The following is a 10,100-nucleotide window of genomic DNA, read 5'->3' on the forward strand; positions in this document are numbered from 1 at the left end:
GGATATGTGCCAGGAGCTGCACCCATTGGCTGCCGGTTACCATGGCGACCTGTACAAATGGCAAAGTCTCCGCACATAGTCATGTGTAATTCCCACACAGCATTCAGTCAATAAAAAATGTCACTGATTTCTTTCCTAAATAATTTAATTACAACCTCTAGAGATTCATGCTTTCCTGCATTCATGCATCCCATTGAGAAGGTTCCCTTAACATTCTGTCTCAGAGAGACAACAGGAAGTGTGTAGAATGTCATGTCATTTAGTGTTGGTAAATCTCCTCTTAGCTGTTTCCATTACACGTCTCACCTCCTGGTCTTGTGACAACTTTAGGTTGGATTCCCAATCATTTGATATACTTGATGAGACAATTCTCACCAAAGCAGAGAAAGTAACTCTCCCCAGGGAAAACTTCACTTACATTGTGCTCCCATTTACACTGTCATATACCTACCTTATAATGTACACAGCTTGTCATATACCTACCTTATAATGTACACAGGGTAAGGTTGTGGGCCCTCTTACAAAATTCCGGGGACATTAATCTGGTTCCAAAGTCTTGCTGATAGCTTTAAAACTACAACCTCCTAAAGGCAGGTTGGAAGTCAGGATATAAGATATTTTTTATATTTTGTAACGATTCTACAAACCTTCATTTATACTGCATTATTTGGATTGGGGATTAGGGGATATAGGTGGACCAGCACTTAGATTCACTTAGATTAGATTAAATTAGATTCCCTCTCCATTATTAATGCCAGCAATAGTGTTAAAATAAAAACCTGTAAAAAAATATCCCCAACTTACCCAGAGCTTCTATACAGTACAGAGGGATTTCACTATTCTTGTAGTGAGATCCTGGTAAATGGAGAACGCCTGAGATCTTGCCAAATGTCTTCCGAGCACAGCATATGAGCGCTTTCTCCTGAGATTTAGGCTACTCAACAATCTCTTTAGATAGAGGGTGAAGATACCCTTGTCTAGGTACCCATGTGAAATCTGGGGGTAAGGTAAGTATATTTTATAATTTTATATTCATGCTTTGATTAGTGATAAGGGAAAGAGCTGTATATGTGTTGTTGTGTACTGCAGGTGTGATGGCAGCTACTATAAAAGTACACTGTAAACTGGAAATGGATGGCAACACAATGCACATCATACCATGTACCTATATGTATTATAACTTGGTAAAAAAAGTTTTATTGCTGTCCTTGTCCCTCTTGGACATTACCCCTTCACTGTTCTAGTGACATATTGGGGGTATAGAAGGTCAAGGTCATTGGGGGTATAGAAGGTCAAAAAAACATTGTGGCTGCAGACACTTTTATCTTTAGTTTTAAAACATTTTATTTGGCTTTTCTCAAGGTGCAATATATATGTATTTATGAACATGGATAGAAGGATATAAAGCAGATTTGTTTACTCTGAGCATTTCATAAAAATGTATATGTACATAAAGGGCTTTAATAAAAAAACAGAATCAGACATTCCCACAAGCATTACCCATGGTAGGTATCAATTACTGCCCTTGAAACATATGGACCTGAAAGATTCCTACAAGGAAATGTTTTGGAAAATGTCCTTAAGTTAAGTGCCCTGTTTTATTAAAAGAGCCCAAAGAGTATTAGAAGGTGTGGAATAAAATGCAATGATGTAGCAAAATAATTGGCCTAGAATTTATTGACAACCACGATTTAATAACAGGGGTACCCTAAAATACTAAACTTCTACAAGGTGTTTTCTTTTTGATCACAGCCAGGTAAGTGTATTTAGAAGGGGACTTGAATATCATGTACTGAGGCTATGCAGAAGACTAAACCATTTGAATCCCTTTTTATGTCTCCACTAGGTACAAAGCAATAGTGGGACCACTGATTCAGTTCAACTTAAAGCATACATGGTCACTATGCAGCAATTGATTGAAAATACTTGGAGCAGAAACTTACTATTGGACCTTTTTTTATACCTACATTTTACAATTGTTATGATCAAATTCTAGCCATTCTCCCTACTCTCTCAGAAGCTAAAAATAAACTTATAGCTTTAGATATACTTTTATTCTCAGGGAAAATTTGACTAAAGAGACCTGATGTATAAAGTATGTAAGACCCCAAAAGTTCACTTACTACATTATTGCTATTTTGTTTCAAGCCTTGCTGCCATTAAGGAGCCCTTACTATACAATGTATGTACACTAAAGCACTCTTGCCCAACCTTCAATTCTTGTAAAACAGTTTCATATAAAGATAGATGGTCTTCTCAAAGATTAGTATTTTGAGTAAAGGCTTCAGCTGAACAAATAAACAGCAATGATTTATTAGTCATTATAAAATGTCTCATTCAACAACCTATCGATATATGTGTAAAATGTTCTGTCAGCTACTGGATTGTCTGTAAGCAATGAGCAGTGACTTATTAGAATTTCAAGTAGTATTTTAGACACAGTCTAGACATTGATCAAATAACCAATATGAGGTGCCTGAGTGGAACACAAAGATTAACATGGGCCTGCAGCTGTTGTGTCTTTGTACATACAGTGACAGCTAGAGGACATTGTCTCCTCTGTTTATTTCTTTATACCTTATTATAGCTTCCTTATTCTACAACATAGAAGGATAGCGAAGCCTAGAATAAGACACAGAGGTATAGTTGTGCCAATTTTATATCATATATTGTATATTGCATTTTTAACTGCTAGGAAAACATTTTACAAATTGCTGCTTTTGTTCCACAGAGTTCCATTTAAAAAAGACACCATGTACATTTTGGAGCAGAAGCCTGATATCTACACTCGGATGTGTATGTAGGTTTGTTTTCACTATAAAAATAGTTGTTCTTGTTATGTCACTGTTTTAAGTGGCTTGGAAAACTATACAGTTAGGTCCATAAATATTTGGACAGAGACAACTTTTGTGTTAATGTACAGAACCAAAATTAGAGTTCTTGTCTCTGTCCAAATATTTATGGACCTAACTGTATGTATGTAAGTGGCCACTATGCATATTAGCACCAGTGTGCAACTGGACTGGAAATTGTTTATTTTCCTGATAATATGTAATAGGGATGTACTAGTACAGGATCAAACCTTTATAATTACTATGGAAGGGATTGAAGGTAGAAGGAAAAACTCTTTTAGAGCTTGGTTTTGGCAGATTTTGGGCTTGGTAATAATTGGCAAATGCGGCTTCTTTTGAGTGCACTTGTCCTACATTTTAGATCAGCTGAAGATGCTTACTTATTGATGCATAGGATCTACAGTTGACTTCCTTCCAACTTGCAGTCGACCTTTATCCTGTTTTAAAGCAGAACTAAAACTTTGCACTTCAAAGTGCAACCAGGCAAGTCCTTTATTGCAAAATGGACAGGTTATGTCACTTCTGCAATAAAATACCACCACCTTCCTGATCACCTTCCTGTTTTTTAAATACACTTACCTGCCCCTGTTCCATTGTGGGTCCTGTCATATTTTTTTTTTCTTCCTTTCCTGGTTCTGATCTTTGGTCATTTTCATTGGCTGGCATGAAATGATTTAAGCTGCTATGGATTGCTTTCAGTCCATACATATACACTACTATGTAGAAATAGTTCTTTTTCAGACAATTAACCTATGAACTATATGTAGTTCCAGGTAACAGTGTCACATTTTGGTGATTCTATATAATGGCATTTGTTTTCTCCTTAGAAGGCTCACGAGGAAGTAAACCCAATACAGAAAAAAAACAGATTCCTCCTGTAAATCTACGCATGCAGATAGTTTAAAAGCTATTGTAGTCATCAATATAAGTTGTACATCATTGTTGTAAATTCTATACATGTATTTATACAGATATAAACCTGTTTGATTTAAACTGCATTTGTTTTTTTTTTGACTAAAGAATGTTTGGCAAATTTATAAAGTTGTGGCTGATGTGTGAATAAGACAAATCCAAGTATTTCGTTCTCAGAGTGATTGTTCTTTTCTTTCAAGTTTGATGTCCTTAGAGTGTTACATGTGTCTTCTAAAAGAACACTTAAATATCATATCATAAAATAACATTTTACACATATTAAGACAACCTTTGTGCAAATGCTGATATATTCCCTGGCATAATAGACCAATGTCAGTAACTTAAAATCTGTTGGAATGATTATGCTACATAAATTAAAATAGTTATCAATCATATACAGCTTTCTGCCTTTAATATACTTGGCCTCAGCCTAACTAAACATGAGGACGCAGGGGGAGATGAAGCTCATTCCTTGGTCTACTTAGGGTAAAGTCGACATCGTACCACATTTAACATTTCATGCTAAGTGCATGCATGCTAGATATTGCGTTAATGTAACACCTAATACAATTTATTACCTTTCACAGAGCTCATATATATTGCCAATGTCTTCATCTGCTGTTCAAAATTACATTGGCATTGTGCAGGGTCACTATGTATTTCCAGGACTTAGATGACACAGATTAACAGGCTAAGTACACACGTGCAATAATTGTCGGTGGAAATGATCTTTCACGATCCTTTCCAGCGACTAATGACTGCTCAATGCATAATCAACTGCTGTACATATAACGCCATTCTGGAGAGGGTAGGGGGTGAACGACGGAGCAGCACCCCACTGCCCTCTCTCCCCTTCAATGGATCCGACAGGATGATAGTTTGGATTTTGGACGACGAGCATTGTACACATCCCAGATTCTCGTCCGATATCAGTCCTGAGCCGAATATCGTACGAGGAACCTTTGCATATGTGCCTTACTGCTGCCTCTTCCTCCTTCTTGCTTTATACTAATAAGTTATTTACCTGTAGCTTAAAGGTTAAATTTTATTGATAAAATGTACCATGTATTTTAAATATTGTGCTGTTTCCAAAATGTGATCTGTCAGAATTTTATTCATGTATATCTGTATAAATATACAGTCTGGAAGTGAAGGTACCATGTGCAGCTTGAACCCTGAATCCAAAGGGACTTTGTAAGGAACACCTATACTCAGTAACACTAATATCACCACATTAATGTTACATTATTCCCTGTGGTTCAAATGTAGGTTTATTTCATGAGCAGTGCAGACAGTATTATAGATGTACAGACGACAGTAAACTGGAGCATTGTATACACCATCATTACTGAAGGCATTTATTCAAAGGCATTTAAGTTATGTGGAATTACCCATTTGTCCACAAATAATAAAGAAGCCAATTCTCTGGAAGAAGCAATAGTGTGAGGTTCAATGATCTGGTTTTTCAAGCCATTCCAGGTAGTCCCCCAGTTAGGGACATCCGACATACAGAAGACTCCTAGATAAGAACAAGGCTTTCCTGCTTATTCGTGTGCAGGACAGAGGCCTGATGGGGGAGGAAGCATTTTGCATGACTTGCAGAAGAAATCTTTTGGTAAACACAGCTGAGGTTGTGGGTGATCTTAAAGACTGAGCTCTTTTGTACCTAATAATATGTTGAGACAAACATCTGTCCTAAATGCATTTGTAAAAAAATGTATTTGTTCCGACCTACAAACAAATTCAACTTAAGAACAAACCTACAGTCCCTATCTGTACGTTTTACTTTCAGGATAGACCACTAGATGGCCATCTCATACAATGTCTAAAGGAATGAAAAAAAAGACCCAATTTACTATTTTATGCTATATATTTTATTATTACAGTGACAACAATACCCAAAGCAACGAATACAGCATCCAGATGTCAGTGCCTTTGCTAGGAAACTTTGGGTATATGCACCGAGTGTATGAATTGTCAATGTCAGTGAAGGCTGTTTCTAAGAACATAATAAAAAGTCATATCCACAACTGCAGCTTACAAATAAGATTAATACAACCTACAAAAAATAGTTTGTCATGGAAAACTCATTTAGGGTGGATAGATGTCAGCAGATTCCAATATACCTTTAAGGTACAATGTGGATGACAGTTCAGTGACTGCACTTGACCTGATTTATGTTGTATTAATCTATACGCATATTATATTCGGATGCATTTGCACTGATGAAAAAGCAAGCATAATGCAGCTTTTGCTATAATTTACAATTTAACACATGCATTGTCATTTTCATGTGCTAAAACCAGTATTTACCAATAAAGCCCATGTATACAAATGTATATATCTATAGCAATGCATACATTTAAAACCCAACATTTTGCTGTATTAAAGTGGACCTTCCAGTACCTTGAGTCAGGAAATTTACCTAGAACATGATGATATTTTGCTGCAGGCTCGATAATTATGTCATCAGCATCTGCTCCCCCAGTGATCACTCACAATGTACAATGTAAATGTCATGGGTTGATCTATGTCAGACTTTTTTTTTAAATACAATCAAGAATTTTAAGTACACCAGGATTTGTGTGACTGTCATCATCTAAGTCCATAAAGACAATTTTGATACTGGATGGTGTTTAAACAAAGATGGCGCTGAAAGATAGTACTGAATATTTACTTGTGTTACTTATGCCCCTCTTCGTTGTGCTTGACCTATTATAATAGATCAGTAACTATGATCACATCAATCTTTTGACTCTTATTCTTTCACATATACACATCTATATTGTAAATATGTTTTTTATAAAGTTGTATTATGGTATGTATATACTTTGTAAAGTTGTTTAAATAAATCAATTGGGGGGTTCAACTAAATTTATTATTTTGTAATGTTTTTTTATTTGGGTAAAAAACAATCACAAATATGGCAAGTGTTGGAATGCCTTCTGAGACCTTCTGAGATGTTTTGACATCCTTGTTGTCCCTTCCAAAAAGACCCTCCAAAAAATTAGTTTTTACAGAATTTTTGCCCAGCAACTGATGTAAAATATGTGCCGTGACTCAAAAAAGATTGTAATTAATCCAGGGGGAAATTCTTTGTTCTTTGAGAGCATTTTTAACTTATTTCATGATACAATGCAAGAATAAATATTATTTTACAAACAATGGTTACCATAACAAAAGATGTGTTTCTGCCATTGTAATGTCACACAATAGGGCTTTGTCTTTTGTCGTGTTTCACTATTTCATATCATGAAACATTACCAATATAAATAATAATAAAATGTAACAAGTTGTTTTTATTGCTGAAAATATGGACAGAAATCTGGGTAATGCTCAAAATCACTGCAAATGTAATTGCAGCTTTTATTCATAACCACCACATCTCAGTAAACATATTGACCGCCTTCCTTTGAAGCATTGTATATTAAGCTATGTCATGTAAAATTTGACTATGTGTTCTGTCCTGTTTTGTGTAATCTTTTCTCTCCTGAAACCCTCAGTATGTGTTCTTAGCAATGTACATGTGTATTGTTAAGTCCCTGGGGATACAATACAGATCTCTTAGTCTTGACTATTCTTATAAAATGCAGAGCTAAAAATTTGTCTTCAGCTGGGTCTAGACAATTGTTACAATTGTTTCCTAGTTATCTGCCCATTGCTCTGTAACATCCTCCTCTTTGGTATTCCACTAACCCGACTTTCTCCTTTCCAATTTATTATGAATGCTGCAGCCAGACTCATCCATCCTTCTGCTGCATCTCTTTGTAGCTCTCTCCATTGGCTTCCATTCCACCTTAGAATCAAATTCAAGCTCCTGTGCTTTGCCTTCAAATCCCTACACAGTTATTGTCCCACTTACATTTCTGACCTGGTAAAAAATGTATAAATATATAAATGGTCCATATAGAGAACTCTCTTTCAAACTTTTCATTTTAATATCATTACAAAAGACAAGAGGACACTCTGCGTCTTGAGGAAAAGAAGTTTAAGCTCCGGATAAGGAAGGGATTCTTCACTGTAAGATCTGTGAAAACGTGGAATCGGCTCCCTCAGGAAGTAGTTTCAGCAACTACTATAGATTGCTTTAAGAAAATTCTGGATACTTTTCTAGAAGCACAGAATATAACTGGGTATTAAGGCTTTAAAGTAAAGATAACAGAGACCATTGATCCAGGGAACATCTGATTGCCTCATGGAATCAGGTAGGAATTTTTTTCCCCTGTTGGATCAAATTGTACCAGGGGTTGGCAAGCAGCGATGAAGGAAATAGAAGTAGAGGGCAATGTCTGAGCTATCCTGGTCAAATGAGGAGAGATCTCTCTAATGGAATCCAACTGGAGCTTCAGCACTTCCCTATTCTATTCAACAACTTTTAGTTGGACTTTCACTAAATGTTTAAAAAAACATTTTTAGTTTACGGTCATTAAAAAAAAGCAGCTCTAAAACTAGCATATAATATTTACATGACCTTTGCTTCATCAAACACAAAACTCATTCTACTCCATTGAGGAAAGATTATTAGAGGGGCTTTGCTCGCCAAACACAGAAACTGAATTTTTATTATTTAAATGGGTCACAATGTGTGTAGAGCAGCACAATGTAATGGATAGTGAATATCAATATCCAGTCTTTGTTATAAATGGACCCCTTGGTTTTTTGTATAATGTGTAGGCATGTGCATAGGGACATCTATTTGTATTGATTTCACATACCCTGCTTACTGTTTTGCATTACTACACACAAATCAAGCTTTACTTCTGCCTGTCTCAATGGAAATCTTCGAGTCAGCCATCATAAAACAATGCACTTTCAGGCCGCAGATAGTCCTTAACCTCCCTGGCGAGTGTGGCTCGGGGTGAATTTTCCATACCAAAAGAGGTAACCCCGGGCCTCACTAGGGGTGGAATTGCCAGGGAGTTTAAAGTCCTACCTGGGTCCCACTTCCCAGCCACGTCCTCCAGATGCCTGGCCTCTTCTTCCCCTGGCGATGCCAGCTAGGCACCTGTGTAACCTGGCGATGCCTGGTATCTCCGTCCCTGGCATTATGAACGTTGGGGTCGCAAAGCCAGGGGAGAGGGACATTTAAAATACTAAGTATTTTTACCACTTTTACATTTAAAAATACTTAGCATTTACTGAAACAGGATTAGGCATTTAGGGTGAACACAGATTCACTCAAGGTCCCTGAGGATATACATTTTTTCTATTTCTTTTCAACCTCTATAGGTCTTCCTTGACCTCCACAATGCAATATAATATCAAAATCCTTCTGCTGGGTTCCTGTGAATGCCAAGTATCCCTTATCCCATGACTGGAAAGCGGTCAGTGCTTCCAGAACCTGACCAGAAGTTTCTTGATGTCATGCTCTCCAGTCCAAGACTAAAGATATCTTTTTTTGTATTCATCATACAATGATTTGACATGAGGGAGACCTGGCATAATGTTAGGACCTTACCTTTAAAAGATAGGTAGATTTTAAAACAAAATGCATTTATCCTTTTTACTGACGTGACTTAACCTAACCTAACCCAAAACCTAACCTAAACCCTCTACAAATTCATGCTTTCCTCGAACTGATGCAGTTTGCCTAAATTCAGCAGTCTGGCTATTCACTTTCCAGTGCATTAGTGCCCCACAAACTTCTACAGGACTGTGCCCAAGGTTAGTGACAATTAGACCCGTTGAAGTTTATAAGACTATAACAAGCACAGGCCAGTAAAGATTTGCTGGATGTACATGGAGAAATTGCTTCTATCAGATTGAGGCAAGTATGAATCTGTGGAGGCGCAAGGTGGGTTAGGTTATATAGGTTTTCCCTTCGATTTTTTTTTTAAGCTGGGTGGGGAGAAGTTTTAGGTGGGTGAAAAATACACAATCACAGAAAATACCAAAAATATCACTTTAATAAATAAAATAAAAAATACAGTATCCTGTGATATCCTGTTTAGGATGATCCTGTAGATCAGAAGCTGCAATTCCCACAAAAAAAGAAAAATGGTTTATGGGAGGGTTGTATGCTGTTGAGGACAAGCTTGTTAGTTTGGTTTTTCCAAGACTTAGTATTAAATCCTTATTTGCTAGAAGCTCCTTTTGAGTCCAAGAACCTTCTACTGAGCAATGCAGCCTCCGAAGACTCCATCAAATTCTCACAGATTCTTGCCCTGATTTGCTGGTTCCTGAGGGATCGGACCTCTTTGTGTTCTGGGGGGAGCGAGGAATTCACATTGATGGATTGTGAGTTGAAATCACATGCTTGAGGTCAGAAGACATTGGGTCAGACCAGAAGAAGTCATCCACCCCTCCTGTCTCCATAGACATGAACAGATGCCACTT

The sequence above is a fragment of the Pyxicephalus adspersus genome, chromosome 2 (genome assembly GCF_032062135.1).
Source record: "Pyxicephalus adspersus chromosome 2, UCB_Pads_2.0, whole genome shotgun sequence".
NCBI lineage: Eukaryota > Metazoa > Chordata > Amphibia > Anura > Pyxicephalidae > Pyxicephalus > Pyxicephalus adspersus.